The sequence below is a fragment of the Nicotiana tomentosiformis genome, chromosome 6 (assembly GCF_000390325.3).
Source record: "Nicotiana tomentosiformis chromosome 6, ASM39032v3, whole genome shotgun sequence".
Classification (NCBI taxonomy): Eukaryota; Viridiplantae; Streptophyta; class Magnoliopsida; order Solanales; family Solanaceae; genus Nicotiana; species Nicotiana tomentosiformis.
The window spans coordinates 136,490,824-136,511,030 of NC_090817.1; the positions used below are offsets into that span (position 1 = coordinate 136,490,824).

General features: G+C 37.3%; 2 long non-coding RNA genes across 3 annotated transcripts; both read right to left on the bottom strand.

The window, feature by feature from the left end:
* Positions 1-533: 533 nt before the first annotated feature.
* Positions 534-6,689, bottom strand: LOC117274262 (uncharacterized). Of its 2 annotated transcripts, XR_011408883.1 has the most exons (4): positions 2,639-6,689; positions 1,722-2,551; positions 1,456-1,647; positions 534-1,392 (listed from the first exon to the last, which is right to left on the bottom strand). It is a non-coding gene; the product is annotated as an uncharacterized lncRNA (long non-coding RNA). The 2 variants fall into 2 exon arrangements; XR_011408882.1 differs by having other exon boundaries at positions 1,456-2,551.
* A 1,691-nt stretch (positions 6,690-8,380) lies between these two features.
* On the bottom strand, positions 8,381-17,335 carry LOC138893419 (uncharacterized). The gene is made up of 2 exons (XR_011408884.1): positions 13,595-17,335; positions 8,381-13,369 (listed from the first exon to the last, which is right to left on the bottom strand). It is a non-coding gene; the product is annotated as an uncharacterized lncRNA (long non-coding RNA).
* Positions 17,336-20,207: the final 2,872 nt, after the last annotated feature.

Below are 20,207 nucleotides of genomic sequence, written 5' to 3' on the forward strand. Positions count from 1 at the left end.
AACAAGTCTCGACTTGGTAGATAGGATTTGTTGTAAGAGACAAACGGTCAAATGAACCGTGCCCACATAGACCACTTAAGCCATAACATGAAGCATGTATACATTTGCAATCTTGTATGTTGCACAGAAATAAAAGAAGGTTTCTACCTATCAGATACATACTTTGTGTCTTAAAAATTACTATATTTTGTTCCTTAAGAATATCGGGCCCAAGGGCCACCTCTGTCTGAATCTAAGAGATCACCCCCGCTCGGGGACTTCCGTCATGGGCAAGCCCGAACGGCTCGGGCTACGAAGCTCGGGGACACAAAATATATTAGGCAGTGACCGAACTTCAAAGACTGCAACCATCCCCATTCGGGGACTATTATCCCGGGGTAATAAGCCCATTGGGCAACACCCGAACTTAAAAGGCTACGGTCATCCTAGAATGGCTTGGAGACGTCCAAGATTCGTAACCAAAACATAAGGCCTTCAAAATTTCTAAACCGGTTCAAAGGCTACCCTCGGCAAAATTATAATCTAAAAAATTCTAAGTAAACACTTCGAGGAAAGCTTCCGGTCATACCAAGCCCCCACGAGTCTTAAGCAAAATAATATCAAGAATGAGCATTGTTCGAACCTCCGAACAAGACCTAATTATTACGTGCTAAGGCATTCAAAATCTTTGTGATCGTAACGAAAAAAGCGAAAAGAAACAAGCTTGTAATTTGTCGAAAGGAAAAAGCCTTGAATATATACATAAATTTTTAAAAAGGCCAAACGGCCTCAACAAAATACAAAAGTACAAAAGTGAAGAAAATTCTGCAAAGCACCTAAGAAGCCCGATCTTCGCCGGAGCCCGCCTCATCACCGGAACCATCGGGGTCTTCCCCGTCCTCGGATCCACCCGAATACTCGGAATCTTCCTCTTCCTCAGGGTATGCCAACTTCTTGGCCTCGGGCTCGAGCCTCTTAACATTTTTAATTTCGACCGATAAATCGAAATCCCGGGCATGAACTTTCTCGAGAGCCTCCCTACTGAACTACCACCTCACATATTTGATGATGGCCCTCGGGTGCAACATCAGCTTTGTACTGGGCCACCATCTCTTCAGCATCGACCCTGGTTAATTCTGCCGTTGACTTGGCTGCTTCAAACTCCTTGGAAAGGGTATCCCGTGAGGCAACGACCGAGCCCAGCTGAGACTGGAGGCCTTCGATTTTTTGGGACTGGGTTTCAGCTTTCTCCTTCGTCAATTGAAGTTGGGCCTCCGCCGAGGCCACCTGTTCCCGGGCAGTCTCCTTTTATGAAGCCAATCGGTCCATCTTGCCATTCTACTCTTCGGCCATAGCCTTGACTTCGTCCATCTCAGCGCGAAGCTGGTCGACCCGATCAATCTTCTACCGGACCTGCGAATTCTGACCATTAGACGTTGTGCCTAGCTCATCATCACTAACTTCAAAGATTTTTACCTGTTCCACCAGGTCGGAGTGTTCTTTCTGAGCCACATCCAACTCGGCTTGAAGGCTCTTGACTTCTCATTCACGTTGCTCACTGAGAAGCTTATACATATCTCTCTTCTCAGCAAGCTCTTTGACTTCGGCCTCGAGTTGGCTCAGCTCATCCCGATACCGGAGGAAGGTTTCATGGTGTAGCACCGAGGCCTGCAAAAATGAGAAGAGATATTAGAGTTATCAAGAACTAAAGTTGAAAAATAAAAAGTTTGGTAACACTTTACTCGGTTCAGCGCCTGTGTGCTTCGTTAAACAGGCATGACGCATCTACCTTGTTCATTTTTGCCTGGTCTTCTTCGGTTAACATGCACCGGAGGTAACTAACTATCCCTACGGTGGGAGAAAATAATCTGGGTATCCTCCGGAACGGTGATAACGACATATCGCTTCCGACCAAAAATCGTGCTCAGAGCGGGTAACCGATTGATCAATCTCGAACTCAAGCTAGACCCGCCGACCTCCGAGGGTGAACTTTTTTTTGGCACCTCTAAGTCACCCAATCAGGTAAAATCCTCTAGGGTCGATGAGTCTACAGCATCAAAAAAACCTTGGAGGGGATCGCCCGCTCCATGGACCCCCTCGTGGGATCGCTCCTTCATCGTTCGGGCTTCATCGAACATTGATTTTGTGAACGAAGGCGATCCCGAAATATCTATAACGTCGGTCGAGGCAGAGCCGGCGTCTCGAGAATTCTCGGCTTTCACTCTGGCATCAGCCTCGCGAACCTGAGGGAGATTAGCTTCCATCGTTTCCCTCTCGGCTGCCACCCATTCCTCGGGGACAGACGACTCGTGGGCCACAAAGATTTCATCCTCATCGGGCTCGTGTTTGAGTCGGAGGAGTGATTTCAAGTCAAGCACTCGGGAGCTGGAGGTTTCTTTTGGCTTACGAACTAGTCTCCTTCTCGTTTTCTTTTTCTCCGAGCTCGGGGAACTCGGGGCCTTTTTTCTTTTATTCTCCACTGTTGTGGCTCCGGGCAGTTCCGAAGCAGAAGAATCGGCAGGTAAGTCCTCGTCCCCAACCGGGGGCCTAAGCTCGACGTTCTTAGGCAAACCTGCAAAAGAGAAGTAAAGAAAAAATAATAAGAACGTAATACTAAGAGAAGAAGCCTAACAGCCCCTACTCGAGAAAGGAATCATACCATGGGAACGGGCCTCCCAACGGCCCTTCAGAGTTTGCGCCACAAGCGCTCGGAGTAGGGCATTTGTGAGACAATGCCTTCGACCCACTCCTTGAGTCGAGAGACAACATTTGGAACTCAAGCGACAGCTGCACCACCACGAATACTAATGAGAAAAAGAGATGAACACGAAATCAACATTCGAGGGAAAGTTTTACTTATGTGATGCATTCAACTTCTCGGGGAATGGTCTGAATTCGGCCGGGATCAAATCCGAGGTCCTCACCCGAACAAAACGACCCTGCCAGCCTCGATCTCACTCCTCGTCGATGCTCGAAAATGAGGCTTTGTTGGCCCGGCGTACAAGCTCTATCAATCCCCCGGTGTACAAGCTTTACCAATGGGGTGCACGAGGTGGGTGCAAAGAATGGTGACACATCCTTTTTGGCTAAGCGACTACGGTTGTTACAGTAGTCTTGGAAATGGTTTATAATTTTTCAATGAGTTGAGTTTGTTTCTGTTCATCTTTTGGGCCGTTTGCTGCAGCTTGTTCAAGTTCCCTTAGTTCTTCACGTTGAAGATTCATCCAAGATTCGTGCAAGCATTCTTGCTCATTGTTTTTGTTGTTTGAACTTTTCATTTTATTTTTCCGAGAATTAACGAGTTTGTTTCATATGGATTTGATGTTGGTATATTCATGCCGTAATATATAAGGTTCAATTACCTGAAAAAGGACAAAAAAAACCCTGAAAAATAATGACAAGAAGCAACTGGACTATCATTTTTTGTCACGCAATTGGGATATTTGCTGAATTGGTGCAAACTTCAAACGTCGTGTTTTGTCGACATGCAAGAGAAGATAAATCTTGATTTATTTCTTTTCCTCTCTTGTTAAGTTATCTAAACTTGAATATTTTCTTGCACCAATCGAGGGTGTTATTTGCACTATAGAATTTGTGCAAATCGAGTCCGGCACCATCACTCAACCATCACCATATTTCTCTCGTGTCGAATTTGAATTATAATATCAGTTCTAAGGTTCAATTAGTCCAAAGTTATTCTTAATATAATATAATATTATTAGATTTGAGTCAAGTCTGCACGATTTTTCTCATAAAATATCACATCATTAAGAGATGTCTACACCTTATATAGTGACTTTTAATTTTTTCAACTAGAATTTTATTCGCACACCCAATAAAATTCAATTGCGTAAATACAAATTCTTTTATATATATTATATTAAAATATCGAATCCATTTAATATAAGATATATATAGAGAGAGAGGGGTTCAAATCTCAAGGATGGTATATATAAATTTTATGTTGATCGTCTTATTAGAATTTCTTGCTCCAACGAACTCATTAATGACCGAACAAAAAGGAAACTCTTTAATTAAATAAGATAAGAGAGGAAAATTCAAGAGAAGAAAAGAACAAGTGTAGCACAGGCAAGAAAGGTAGTAAATCTCGGAGCTCAGAAATCTAAATCCTCTGCAGAGTGCCAACTGCCAACCTTAGCTTGTGTCCGTAATTTCACCGCGTAAGAAACAACATGTCATGTTGGAAAAAAAAAATGTCATATCTAAAAATATTATACGGGTAAAATCGATCTCATGATATACTCCAGACTCTAATAGGGTAAAATGAGCTCGAGATATGATTGCGAAAGATCGGAATCGACGCAAAGGTTTCATCGGGTCAGAATTCGGAGGCACGTTGTCTGTTTTCGAGAATATCGCGGTCATAATTCGACATTGATCCAAATCGTAAAAGACTTCGGAGAACATTATCGGGCAATCAAGCACGACCAGCTGTCACACCTCCTTTTTCCTGAAAGGATAGGGGAGTTTTTCCAATTAAAGTGACATTAATCGAAATGGGATTATTTATTTATCAAAGTCGCCACTTGGAATAATTTATGGTGTCCCAAGTCACCGATTTATTTTAAATTCCAAATCGAGGAAATTTGACTCGATTTATGGTCCGCGAACACAGAAGACCGGGTAAGGAATTTTGTTAACCCGGGAGAAGGTGTGAGGCACTCCCGAGTTTTGTGGTTTTAGCACGGTCGCTCAACTATTAATAATTGGCCGAATTATCTGATTTATTACATGTTTAAAACCTATTGTGCATTTTTAACATTTTTAAATCGCTTTTAATTATTTATGGAATCTGTTTGAACAAGTTGCGATGTCGCACACTCGTTGTTTTTTAACACATTGCGAATCGCGTCACATGAAATGCACCCGCGGTTTACAACATGTTTGTTTTTATTATTATTTGAAGTTATGGTCGGGTCACATGAAATGCACACCCGAATTGGAATTTACGTATCGTGACCATGCCACGGGAACCGTACCCATAATCACGATGATTTATTATTAATCGCGCCTAAAGCAACTAGCGATGGTTTATAAGTTGTTTAATTACCTAAGCTTGAGATTATTGTATGGTTGATAAGTTGTTTAATTACCTAAGCTTGAGATTATTATGAGGTCATGAATTATGGATATGACATTGTTGGAAAAGTATAATTTTAAATTAAACATACATTCTAACGACACAATTAGACAAAAAAAAAAAACATAAGTAAAATAATAGGAAATGTTCTCAAGCCCAATTTCTTTTCTAACTTCAAATAAACTTCCTCGACCAAATCCCTTTTCTATTTTATCAACTTGAGCCTAACTCACTGTGTGCTTATAATTTCAGGCAAGATTGCCACAACAAACCATTTATATTTAAAACCAACTTAAACCCAAATTCTTTCCCTAATTAACCAACACAGTAGCTCAAGTTAAACAATAAAAAAATTAATCAAGCAAGTTCAAGATAATAGTGACTTAAGTACCAACTAGACATGAAGGCTAAACTAAAAACAATAGCATACTATATCCCTGCGGCGCACCAAATGCCTAAATCAATTTCAACTCAAGTCGTTTCCTTCGCCATTTTATTTACCGGATAAGTCACGAAGCTTTCAGTGATATAAGTCAAAGTTGCATTGAAATATCAATTCATCCTATTCACTGACACGAATTAAGACATTTAACCAAATAATGAAACTAAGACAGCAAATGCAAACAAACCAACATAACAGAATACCAAAATCAATCAAAATCCTTTACCAAACCAGAATAATGAGATGAAATAAGATGAAGGTTTGAAAAGTGCACCTTTACTGTTGCACACTCTTTGAAAGACTGTATTAATGAAAAAAATACCGAACAAATCCTTAAACGAGCAGATGAACCTGCGACCGGAGACCTCGATCGGCGACCTCGAAGCTCGCAATCCTTCGAAAATCAGACCACATAAATAGAACCTATGTTTCGTATGGAAAAGAAAAGAGAGATGACTTATTTCTTTTTGAACTAGAGCCTCATGGAGAAATTGGATTGAGAGGGGAAAAACATGGTTAATGATTGGCGAGGATGAAAGGTTGTGGTTTGGATATGAATTTAGTTGCAAAATCAGAGAAGGGGATGGAAAGCTTGCTTCTGCTGCGCCGCTATCGATTTTCTCACGTCCCCTCCATTTTTCTATTTGATCCTCTCCCAGACTTCTTTCGTTCCCTTTCTTTTGATTTCTGCCTCCCCCGTTTTTTTTCCTTTTTCTTTTCCCTATGGTTAGCTTTAGGTCTATATATATAATGTGTGTGGGCAAAGTCTTGGAGAGAAAGAAATTCAGATCATGAAAAGTGTGTGAATAAAAGATCCAAAATAAGGTGCAGGTGATTACTCCAGAACAATCACGTGAGGGGAGAGAATATGCCTTATGAGTTAGTTATTTTGGGATAGGGAGGAATCTTGACTAAAAGACAAAATCTCAACAAGAACAAAAGAGTTGGCACAATTTGATTGGTTCTTTATTCTTTCTTTTTCTGATTTTCTTGTAAAGGATAACAAAGGATAACAAAAAAAAAAACTTTTAAAATATTATTCCTACTAAATTGAAATAGCAAAATTAAATATTAACTAGCTACTTCCAGTCAAGGAACTATTAAAAAGAAATTCCAAAATTACTAACATACTAAAAATAAGAGGAAAACAAATTTTTGTGTGTTTTCTTTTCTTTTGCCAATTAGAATAAAATTGTATACTCTATCAATGTGAAATTTCTTTTTTTTTTTTGTTGATTTTTAATTTATCTAAAATAAACCTATAAAAAGGTGAAATAAAACTACAATATTACGATTAAACTTAAAACTATTTAAATACTAAAAAGTGAGTTAAAAACTCAAATATAGTCAAAAATTAAGTGCTCACAGCTGCCCCTCTTTGCTTGGAAACATAAAGAGTTTTCAGGCAAAGACAAAGTGATCCGTGTGACTAATTTTTGACCATAACGTTATTCAAAAGAGGAAGAAAATAAAAGGAAAAGGTGCAACCGAGTCCTTGTTTTGGACAGCCTACATATCCCGGGTTATACGGGAATCAGGTCTCGTGTAGTTCAAGAGGTGAATGAAGTGGTGAAGTGTGTGGAGAGGATGAGAGAGTCGAGTTAGCTATCGTTCCGTCGAGGTTCCGGTCCGCGGTCCTGTTATTACATCAAAATCAAAAAATTAAAAAAAGACTAACTAAGCCTGTCAGCTATGAGTTACAAGATTCTTATCTATAAGTCTTCTGAAGCTTGATCTTGAGGCTTGAATGGTTCTTCATGCAGACTTTTGATTTGAACCTTGCTGCTTGCTAACTGCAGGTGCCGATTCATTCTTCTACAGCTTCTTCGGATCAAGACCGGACATGCAGTGCTCGTGTATTCAACCATGTCTTGAGCAGTTCATGTCTTTCATCGGCTTATACATTTTGGATTCACTTCTCTTTTTTTTTTCTTTTTTCTTTTATTCTGGATTGAGACTTCTTCCTTTGGTCATCTCGGACTGTCAGCTCGCATTCTTGAGGCGAGCTTCTGCTACTTCTAACTTGAATTGAATTCTTAAATGACTTCCCTCGTTCTCCAAGTGGGCACCTGATGACTTAAAACTCGAAATAAATTCCCTCATTCTCCAGGTGGGCGTCTGCTGACTTAAAAACTTGAAACAAATTCCTTCATTCTCCAGGTGGGCGCCTGTGATGACTTAAACAGAAATAAATTTCCTCATTCTCCAGGTGGGCGCCTGATGTTGACTTAAAACTCGAAATGAATTCCCTCGTTTTCCAGGTGGGCGCCTGTTGCTAACTTAAAACTTGAAATGAATTCCCTCGTTCTCCAGGTGGGCGCCTGATGCTAACTTAAAACTTGAAATAAATTTTTTCGTTCTCCAGGTGGGCGCCTGATAATGACTTAAAAATTAAAATAAATTCCCTCATTCTCCAGGTGGGTGCCTGATGACTTTAAAACTTGAAATTAATTCCCTCGTTCTCCAGGTGGGCGCCTGCAACTATAACAAAACGGAAACAACAAAAGAAACTTTTTCTGCCCCAGTTTACACTAGGAAGATTTGTGAGTTATTAGCAGAACTATAAATTACCTATGCTATTGATGAAGGATGCAATGATGAGAGTAAAATTGAAGACTCGACTAGGATGTGTCTCCTAAAGAAATAAAAATCTGAAAAACCCAAACTAGGAAGTGCATCTCCTAAATTTGAGATTGAGCTTGCAGAAAACTATAAACTAAGCTTGACTAAACTAAAAACTGACCCTATTCTCCAGGCGGGACCCCTGATTTCAAGAAAACTAAATATTGATAACTTAAGAAAACTAAAAATTGACCTTTGTTTTTTTTTTCCAGACTTCCCTTTTTTTTTAAACTTATTATCCTAGTAGAAAATTCATCAGACTAGGTCTTTTTATTTTTGTATCTTAGGAGAAAGATTCATCAGACTAAGATTTTTATCCTAGGAGAAAGTTCATCAGACTAGGTTTTCTATCTTAGGAAAAAGATTCATCAGACTAAGACGTTTATCCTAGGAGAAAATTCATCAGACTAGGTTTTCTATCTTAGGAGAATGATTCATCAGACTAAGATTTCTATCCTAGGAGAAAGTTCATCAGACTAGGTTTTCTATCTTAGGAGAAAGATTCATCAGACTAAGACGTTTATCCTAGGAGAAAATTCATCAGACTAGGTTTTCTGTCTTAGGAGAATGATTCATCAGACTAAGACGTTTATCCTAGGAGAAAATTCATCAGACTAGGTTTACTATCTTAGGAGAAAGACTCATCAGACTAAGATTTTGATCCTAGGAGAAAGTTCATCAGACTAGGTCCTTTTTTGTTATCTTAGGAGAAAGATTCATCAAACTAAGATTTCTATCCTAGGAGAAAGTTCATCAGACTAGGTCATCAATCTTAGGAGAAAGATTCATCAGAGTAAGATTTCTATCCTAGGAGAAAGTTCATCAGACTAGGTCTTCATTCTTAGGAGAAAGATTCATCAGACTAAGATTTTGGTCCTAGGAGAAAATTCATCAGACTAGGTCTCTTTTTTATTATCTTAGGATAAAGATTCATCAGACTAAGACGTTTATCCTAGGAGAAAATTCATTAGACTAGGTTTTCTTTCTTAGGAGAATGATTCATCAGACTAAGACTTCGATCCTAGGAGAAAGTTCATCAGACTAGGTCATTTTTTGTTATCTTAGGAGAAAGATTCATCAGACTAAGATATTTTTATCCTAGGAGAAAATTCATCAGACTAGGTTTTTTTTATCTTAGGAGAAAGATTCATCAGACTAAGATTTCGATTCTAGGAGGAAAAATGTGAAGAGCAATGGCAATATTTTATGCACACTAGCAAGACAAATAAAGGCAAAGATTTGAGAAACTTCCCTTTTGTCGGCTCTTCTCTTCTTTTTTTCTTTTTCTTTCCTTTCTTTTTTTTTTTTTGAAAACCCAAATTCCTTGCATTGCTTTGTTCCTGTTTCAAACAAAGAAAATTTTGTCAGTTTTAAAAGTGGTGGTCGGTTTGCGGCCTTGAGTCTTGAGTGGCTTGACTTTGTGATCATCCACTTTTGGAAGACTGACTGCATTGGTAATTGGCCGCACTGCTGGGAGACTCTGTTGTTCCTTACAAGGGACCTTTACTTTCTGTATCAAACCTGATTGTTTCGCTCCCAATGCCATTTGTGTTTTGTGGCTCAATCAGCCTTATCTCAAAAAAAGAGATTTTATTTCTTGGATAACCTTTTCAGATATCTTGAATGGCTTTTGCTTTTGGAGCAATTTTGTCTCTCTGGGAGAATCACAACTAGTAAGTGTCTTTTGCACAATGTGCCACTTCATAGTCCTTGTTCGGTACTACAGGGAATCCCTGATTAACCTTGAGGTTATCTTTGCTTGCTTTAGCCAAATAGGCTGACAAGAGTCTTTTGGAGGAAACCTTCATATTGCACGAATCCTCAAGACATGTTGGTTGTAACAACTGAGTGTGCTGGCCAAATTTACTTTGTGCAACTGAAAAGCCGGTAGCAGATTTTGAAATCTTTTCTTGCTTGTTTTGACAAGGACTGACTCAGAACGAATGACACAATGATGCGAAGAAACAATATTAACAAGAAATATCCCTGTCGGGAAAGAAAGGAGGAAGATTTTTTTTTTTTTTTGGGGGGGGGGGCAGCTAGCCTTTATGATCATGACATGCATTTTGAACTTAGCGGCCTGATCTTTCAAACTGTTCAAATCTTTCCTTTTACCATTCCTATGACATTTGAAGTCGGGCTTGTTTGTGCCAATTCTTTGCATCAGCTTCATGACTCACTTTCGACTAGTGGTGCCCCGAGGGGTTTTCACCAACAAGTCTCTCTCATTTATTCATCTCTGCTTACCGTCGTCTTACAGTGCCCGTGAGGGTTTTCACTAGTAAGACTCTCTCATTTTTTATTTTTTTTTCTTTGTGTGAGCAACTCGACAGTGTTCTATGTCGTGTGACAACTGCTGCTCTTTGCATGCGTTTCTCGGCATTCTTGAAGACATATCGGGAGGTCTTTATTTGGAAGGTTTTTGAATAGGGTTGGAAAGATGGGTCGGCATGGAGGCTCTAAGTAGACTCAAAGGGTTGGAAAGATGGGTCGGCATGGAGGCTCTAAGTAGACTCAATATGATGGGTTGTACACTTTACAACTCTTGGAATCGACTCTTTCAAAAGTGAAATAAAATTTTTGCCCCAGTTTCTGATACTGGGGATTTTTGTATTTTTTTTTTGTTTTGAATTCTTATTTGATTGGACCGAACCGTGTAAGGCTGCCTACGTATCCCTTTTTTAAAGGAATCAGGTCTAACGTAGTTCAAACATCTGACCTAATATTATTTTTTTTCATCTTTCTTTCTTTTCTTTGTCTTTCCTTTTTTTTCTTTTTTTTTTCTTCGTTCTTCTCTTTTTTTTTCTTTTTTTTTTCAAAACAAGTTGCCCCAGTTTTTATTTTCTGAGGGCATGGACTTTGACTGTTCTTTTCTTATTCTTTTTTTCACTTGAACTTTCTAAGATTCGCCCCAGTTTGTACTCTTGGGACATGAACTTTTCTTTTCATTTTTTTTTTTTTTTTTAGACTTTTAACTCTAAACTTGATTCCAAAAGAGGGTGGTCGAAGAAAATAACACAGGCTCAAAAGGGGTAACAAAGGGTATAAAGTGTTTGGGTAGCAGAAAAAGGGCCTCCTAGCCTCTAGAGCGCCAATCATGGTTTCCTTTCGCGACACATCATTGATGAACATGTTTGTCTTCTTGGTGTGTCGTGGTCGGAAGACACTTTTCACCCATTAATGTCAAACTTTCCAATAAACTTCAATTGATTCTTCCTCAAACCCGACCTTCACAATGATTTGAAGGTAAAGATCATTAACCTCCACGGATAATTTTATTCGAGCTTAATTCCAAAGTGTTTCAACTCTTTATTCATCCTTAAAAGTTCCTTTTTCTTATTTATCCAATTCAAGTTTAAGTCACTTCTAAGATCTGGCCAAAAATTCTGCATGCATGTCATATCACTAAAACTAGCAGAAAAAGAACAAAGCATGGAATGATACAAAAGGACAAACTGTATTTCATTGAGTAAACAACAAGACAAATAACCTAAAATTCGAGTTACAACCCTAAAATAACCCGGCTAATGAAAATAGCAACAAAACAGACATACAAGACTCACACAAACAAAATAGAGGGATAGAAGGGTTTGACTCAATAAAACAAATAAAATCTGGATTACACCCAGGAATAACCCAGATAATAGAAAAAATATCAAAACAAGCTACCAAGATTCCTTCCTAGTAAGGAGGGAATGACTTTTCAATTGCTAAGCTTGACATTTAGCTACAAATTTGCTCATCAGAATCACCATGGCCTTCTCCAATTTCAGTCGGCAAGTTCCCAAGAGGATTCTCATACTCCATGTCACCACACATCATCCCTACAAAGTGTGCATCATCATGTGCATGTAAAGGATTCTGCGTGATATTCTGGGTGTCATTATCTTGGATCACAATCAGTTTTTCCTGGATTATCCTTTCTATTTCTCTTTTCAAATCCCGACAACTTTCAACATTGTGTCCCTAGGCATTGGAATGGTATTCACACCTTTTAGCATGGTCAAAGCTTCTTGCACGTGGGTCCACATGATTTGGAAGAATAGGTGCAATCATGTCATAATGCTTTAATTTCTCCAACACACTTGCATAGCACTCTCCTATTGGTGTAAAATTATCTTTCAACCTTTGTTCCCCTCTATACCCCTGGCTTGATTGTGGGTTATAGGACACTTAAAAATTTTATGGAGGCTGGTGGAGATTTTACGGTGCTGGTGCTTGCCTTCTGGGGTGTCTTGGTGGCTGGACAACATACTAAAATGGAGCAATAGAGTATTGTGGGTTCTGAGGTGGATAGTAGTGCTCAGGGGAATCATCGAAAACTTGATGAGGCTGCTCATACCTTCGAGATGTTCTCCTAGGACTGCTTCTCGACCTTATTGTCATCATGGTTTCTTCATCCTTCTCATTCGTGTCACTAAAATTATCAGATTCAATCTTTACAGCCTGAGTTGCAGCTTTGAGAACTGCTTGACTTATAATTTTGCCTGTCTTAAGGCCATTCTCAACCATTTTCCCAATTTTGATTGCTTCCGAGAAGGATTTGCCCACTGCAGACATCATATTTTGAAAATAATCTGGCTCTTGAGCCTGAAGGAAGACAGTGATTAGCTCGTGGTCATCCATGGGTGGCTTAACTCTAGCCGCTTGCTCCCTCCATTTAATGGCATATTCCCTAAAAATTTCAGTTAGTTTCTTCTTCAGGTTTGAAAGGGAATTGCGGTTTGGGGCGATATCGATGTTGTATTGGAACTGTTTGACAAAGGCCTGGGCCATGTCATCCCAGACATGCCAGTGAAAGGTTTCTTGATCCATAAACTATTCAGAGACTACCCCTGTCAGGCTTTCCCCGAAATAAGCCATTGCTAGTTCTTCTTTTCCCTCCACACCTCTTAGTTGATTACAATACCTTTTCAGGTGGGCTATGGGGTCTCCGTGTCCATCATACTTTTTAAATTTAGGAGTCTTGAAACCAAGTGGCAAACGAACACCGGGGAATATACATAGATCCTTGAAGGCAATACTCTTCTGACACGTCGACCCTTGCATGTTTTTCAACTTTTGTTCTAAGCTTTTCACTCTTTGGGTCATTTCTTCTTGTGCCATGTTTCGGGTAGGCTTCTCAACCTTTGAAGGAAGATCAAATAAATACGAGTGGTACTCAGGAGAATGGTATTGTTCTTGATGGGTAGCAAATTGTGACTCATGACTTTTCTTTTGTACCACTGTTGGTTGTGGGATAGTGAAAACGGGCATAACAGCAGTGATTGTCTGATTGGTTGTCAATGGCACACTTTGGGAGCGCGCAACAGAAGTTCCAGCTGTAGTCGTACAGTTGGGATAAAGACTGAACCCAAATGGATAGGATCGATCAGACAATGAGACAGGAGTGGTAGTAGTCGAGATGGGTGTGAATTTTGGGAAATCATAAGAAAGGGGTGGTCTTTGACCATTGGCCAATGCTTGACACATTTCAATCATTTGCTGTTTCAGTATTCTATTTTCCTCAACCACAGTAGACTCTTGTTGAACCCTCTGACCCTGAGTCTCTTTACCACTTGTAACAGCTTCAATGTCAGTTGTCAATGATATTTTTCCTTTGGATCTTATATTGATAGCTTACCACAAACCGACCACCTCAAACTTTCTTCTATGATTCAAAACAAAAGGCATGTTAGAATGGACTCAGTCGGTCCTTATTATCAACATCATTTTTTTAATAATTTTTTTTATGGTCGATCGAACCTGATGTGGGTTGCCTACGTATCATATGGGAATATGAATCAGATCGTGCGTAGTTCGGGAAGATTAGAAATAAAGTAAATAAACTAACTCTTTTGGATTTTGATTTTTTTTTTTAATTTTTTTTTTTTAATTTCCGAAAGAAAGACTTATAAATTGCAGAAAGAAAATATTTTTGGAATTTGATTTGTTTTTTTTTTCTAATTTTTCCGAAAGGACTTCTATATAAGAAAGAAAAATATTTTTTGGCTTTTCATTTTATTTTTTTTTGTATTTTTGGGAGAAAGACTTTCTAAACAAAATGTAGAAAATATTTTTTTTTTAGATTTTGATTTCATTTGTTTTATTTTTCTAATAAAAGACTCCTACAAATAAAATATTTTTTTTTGGTTTAAATGTTTTTTATTTTTTTATATTTTTTTGGGATTTTCTAAAAAAAAGACTCCTAAAGAAGGAATTAAAGGAAAATATTTTTGGATTTTTTTTTCTTTTTTTCTTTTTTAAAATGGGGGCCGGAACCGATTAGGTTTGCCTACGTAGCTCACATCTGGTGAGAATCAGACCCGTGTAGTTCTGCCAGTTTTGACGGAACAGGGGAAACAATGACTTTTGAAAGTATTGGCTTATTTTCTCTCTTTTGTTTTTCAAAATTTCCGCAGAGTTTCGAAATGTTTCAAATACCTACCTCACTCTTATTTTTTCTTGATTTTCTTTCCCTATTCTAGAAGCCGGTCAACATACAAGCCGAAGCAAATGAAAACACAAGTAGCACGTAAAATGCATCACGATGGTCTTTTAATTTTTTGGGTACACCTGTCCTAGACGGACCCAACCCCTGTGTTGAGTCCCCTAAGTCAAATGCACGTGATGCAAGCAAACGTACCTAATAGGGATCCGGCATGAGGCTGTGTTATTCTAAGTTTAAATCCTGGGTGTATTGTTCTAGACCTGGCTTACCCGAGCGGACAACTCGAGCCGGGAGGGGGGCAGCGTACCGGGAATACAGAAGCTTCACCGGCTTTGCAACTTGTCTGAACCTCGTTCTAAAATTAGGATATGACTCTAACAGAAAAGAAGTCACGCGAAGCGCACGCTTCCCAGAAAATTTAGAAGACTCAGAGAGAAGAGAGGTTTTCGTAACAGTTTATATACAGCTCACAACAATATCAAAGCGGTAAAGAGAGGCAATTAGCACATTAGGCTCAAACAAGTAATATCAGACAATCATGAAAGCCAAGCATAACAGTTATTCTAAGCTCAAATTCTGAACTCTGAACCAGAGATTCTGGGTTCGATCCCCAGCAGAGTCGCTAGAGCTGTCACACCTCCTTTTTTCTGAAAGGATAGGGGAGTTTTTTTCATTAAAGTAACATTAATCGAAATGGGATTATTTATTTATCAGAGTCGCCACTTGGAATAATTTATGGTGTCCCAAGTCACCGATTTATTTTAAATTTCAAATCGAGGAAATTTGACTCGATTTATGATCCGCGAACACAGAAGACCGGGTAAGGAATTTTATTAACCCAGGAGAAGGTGTGAGGCACTCCCGAGTTTCGTAATTTTAGCACGGTCGCTCAACTATTAATAATTGGCCTAATTATCTGATTTATTACATGTTTAAAACCTATTGTGCATTTTTAACCTTTTAAATCGCTTTTAATTATTTATGGAATCTGTTTGAACAAGTTGCGATGTCGCACACTCGTTGTTTTTGAACACATTGCGAATCGCGTCACATGAAATGCACCCGCGGTTTACAACATATTTGTTTTTATTATTATTTAAAGTTATGGTCGGGTCCCATGAAATGCACACCCGAATTGGAATTTACGTATCGTGACCATGCCACGGGAACCGTACCCATAGTCACGATGATTTATTATTAATCGCGCCTAAAGCAACTAGCGATGGTTTATAAGTTGTTTAATTACCTAAGCTTGAGATTATTGTGAGGTCATGAATTATGGATATGACATTGTTGGAAAAGTGTAATTTTAAATTAAACATACATTCTAACGACACAATTAGACAAAAAAAAACATAAGCAAAATAATAGGAAATGTTCTCAAGCCCAATTTCTTTTCTAACTTCAAATAAACTTCCTCGACCAAATCCCTTTTCTATTTTATCAACCTGAGCCTAACTCACTGTGTGCGTATAATTTCAGGCAAGATTGCCACAACAAACCATTTATATTTAAAACCAACTTAAACCCAAATTCTTTCCCTAATTAACCAACACAGTAGCTCAAGTTAAACAATAAAAAAAATTAATCAAGCAAGTTCAAAATAATAGTGACTTAAGTACCAACTAGACATGAAGGCTAAACTAAAAACAATAGCATACTATATCCCTGCGGCGCACCAAATGCCTAAATCAATTTCAACTCAAGTCGTTTCCTTCGCCATTTTATTTACCGGAAAGTCACGAAGCTTTCAGTGATATAAGTCAAAGTTGCATTGAAATATCAATTCATCCTATTCACTGACACGAATTAAGATATTTAACCAAATAATAAAACTAAGACAGCAAATGCAAATAAACCAACATAACAGAATACCAAAATCAATCAAAATCCTTTACCAAACCAGAATAATGAGATGAAATAAGATGAAGGTTTGAAAAGTGCACCTTTACTGTTGCACATTCTTTGAAAGACTGTATTAATGAAAAAAATACCGAACAAATCCTTAAACGAGCAGATGAACCTGCGACCGGAGACCTCGATCGGCGACCTCGAAGCTCGCAATTCTTCGAAAATCAGACCACATAAATAGAACCTATGTTTCGTATGGAAAAGAAAAGAGAGATGACTTATTTCTTTTTGAACTAGAGCCTCATGGAGAAATTGGATTGAGAGGGGGAAAATGTGGTTAATGATTGGCGAGGATGAAAGGTTGTGGTTTGGATATGAATTTAGTTGCAAAATCAGAGAAGGGGATGGAAAGCTTGCTTCTGTTGCGCCGCTATCGATTTTCTCACGTCCCCTCCATTTTTCTATCTGATCCTCTCCCAGACTTCTTTCGTTCCCTTTCTTTTGATTTCTGCCTCCCCCGTTTTTTTCCCTTTTTCTTTTCCCTATGGTTAGCTTTAGGTCTATATATATAATGTGTGTGGGCAAAGTCTTGGAGAGAAAGAAATTCAAATCATGAAAAGTGTGTGAATAAAAGATCCAAAATAAGGTGCATGTGATTACTCCAGAACAATCACGTGAGGGGAGAGAATATGCCTTATGAGTTAGTTATTTTGGGATATGGAAGAATCTTGACTAAAAGACAAAATCTCAACAAGAACAAAAGAGTTGGCACAATTTGATTGGTTCTTTATTCTTTCTTTTTCTGATTTTCTTGTAAAGGATAACAAAAAAAAAAAAAACTTTTAAAATATTATTCCTACTAAATTGAAATAGAAAAATTAAATATTAACTAGCTACTTCCAGTCAAGGAACTATTAAAAAGAAATTCCAAAATTACTGACATACTAAAAATAAGAGGAAAACAAATTTTTGTGTGTTTTCTTTTCTTTTGCCAATTAGAATAAAATTGTATACTCTATCAATGTGAAATTTCTTTTTTTTTTTTGTTGATTTTTAATTTATCTAAAATAAACCTATAAAAAGGTGAAATAAAACTACAATATTACGATTAAACTTAAAACTATTTAAATACTAAAAAGTGAGTTAAAAACTCAAATATAGTCAAAAATTAAGTGCTCACACTAGCAGAAGGCCGTAATATCCGCGACCGGCTAGATATCACAGCGTGGATCTCGGCACGTATCGATGAAAAATCGACAATCAGTTAAACAGAAGATTTTTACCTTTTATAGAGTTGTACTTGGAGTAGGATTCTCCTACTATATAAAAGGGGTCTAATAATTCATTAGACACATTGTAGCACGCATTCCAATGCAACATACTACTATTGTCATTGTAATTATAAGCTTTTTCTCGTTCATAAAAGTTGTCTGCTCTGCGCCCGGATCGAGGGTGAATGCTTTATTAAGGCTGGAATCATCCTCCTCGCGTGGTTTGAATTTAATTTATTATATCTTTACTTGTCCATTCTAACTCAATTTATCGTTTTATATCAAATTAATCCGTATAACTTTAAAATCACTTACAAATTTAATTATTATCCGATTTTGAAGGCAAACAAATATCATTTTAGAGCTGAAATGAAATATATCCAATAAACGATAGTTTAATAACTTCTTGGTTTTTTCCCGGTATGTTTGTTTAAAACCTCTTGGGGTTGAGACAAAATGTCTGCAAAAAGTTCACGTGCAATAAGCGAATCCTTACAAAATTTGTTGATAAACAAGAAACTAAACAACAGCAGCTAGCAACTTGCTTACACACCCTCGTAGTTGCAACGTAACTTGCTTTGGAGATACCTTGCTTCTGCTTTCTTTTATTAGTAAGACTTTCGTGCCGTTTGAATAAATCTGCAATCGGATGCAATGTACCTGCATCGGGTTCAATCGAATTCAGTATTTTTGACGCGAAATATAAATTTATGTGCAAAAATTTACTAATATTACAATAAATAACAAAATGAACCTATAACTTTAAAAAGACAATAGGTTCAATACTAAAAACCTTAAAGGTTGAATCTATAAAACTTAAATCCTAGATCCGCTTTTCCTTGCCATAGGTTTATTTGTTGAGAAAGGTTTCAGTGCATGTATCGAATCATATTAATTTACTATGGCTAAAAGATAAATTAGGTAAAATTAATAATTAAGTATGGACAAGTGATGAATCTTATGTAAAGAACATATGTCATGTACCTATTGTTTTGGTGTAGTCGCGATGTGAATTAATGAGTAAATACCCTAAAACCTTCTTAAACTATCATTTTATTTGTCAATTACATACTTAAACTGTCGTGTATCCCCAAAAAACCATGAACTATATTGTTCTTCATATTAAAACCTCATCTTTGCATTTTTAGATGTGTATCTAGTACACGCTCCTAATTATCTAAAAAACATGTCATGTGGCACTACACATGGCTATTTAACTCAGCCTAAAATCCTCCTAAACTATTTTTTTTTGTTAATTACCTACTTAAACTACCTAGTATCCTAAACCCTCCTTGAACTATATTTCCCTATATATTAAAAAACCTTCTAAATTCTTAGCGATGTGTCTACATAACTATATTAACTTAGGTTTATATTGAGTTTTTGGTGTAATTTACTCATGATGTATTCTCGCATGACTATTTAATTCTAGGATTTTTGACCAAAATAAAATCTAATATGATGTGTTACTTTTAGGTTTAATTGTGGTTGTGCTTTATGCTAGACTCCACTTGAATAAGCCTTTATTTACATTCACTTTGCAGCACACACACAAAAAAAGACCAAATAAAGTCATATAGTTTGGGTTTAATATTACACAAAAGATTGCACAAATCAACATTCCACAAATAAGAAACTAATTAGCTAGCAACTGCATTCTTTAATTCTGTAAACAAGGTTCAAGGGATTCAACTTCATTCTTTATAATTTGGGTTTAATAAGAATATTTAAATGTGTGTTCTTTCAATAATATAGGTAAAACATGAAGGAAGACTAAAATAAGAAAGAAAATAAACCATTTAAGAGGAAACAAGAGAGAGAAAATTCAAAGGGGAATTCATATGGAGAACTGAAAAAGAAAGGTGAAAAAATAAAGAAGAAATGTGAAAAAATGAGGAAGAAAAGTGATATAAAGGAAATAAGGAGAAAATAAAAAATAAAAAATTTAAGAAGGTTAGGTTAATTCGCCATTACACTCTGTCATGTGGATCATTTTGATGGCTTTTTTCAGCTGTCACGCGCTCTCTAGCAAGTTATTACACATGTTATGCTAGATAAATAACGAAGGATTTTTAATATGAAGTGCAATATAGTTTATGGGATTTTGAGGACACCCGAAAATTTAGGTATGTAATTCATAATAATTCGTTAGTTTAGGGTGATTAGGTTATTAACTTATATAGCCATGTATTGGAATCGCTGTTAGTCATGAATCGAATCAGTGGTGTCTCCGTTTTCTTTTTTGACGAAAATTTAAATTTTCAATCGTGACAGTAAAGTTGGATTGGATTAGGAGCTAAACAAATGTATGCCTGTCGTTTCCAACTTAACAACTTCGGAACATCAATATAATTTCTAAAAGTTAAAGTAATAGAGATAGCATAAACAACAAAAAAAACAAAAAAACTCAATGAAATCTCATAAATGGGGTCTGGAGTATATAAGTAGACATATCTGACCAAAAATTACAAAATTAAAAACGCCAAAACTACTAGGTGAGCTGAACACCAT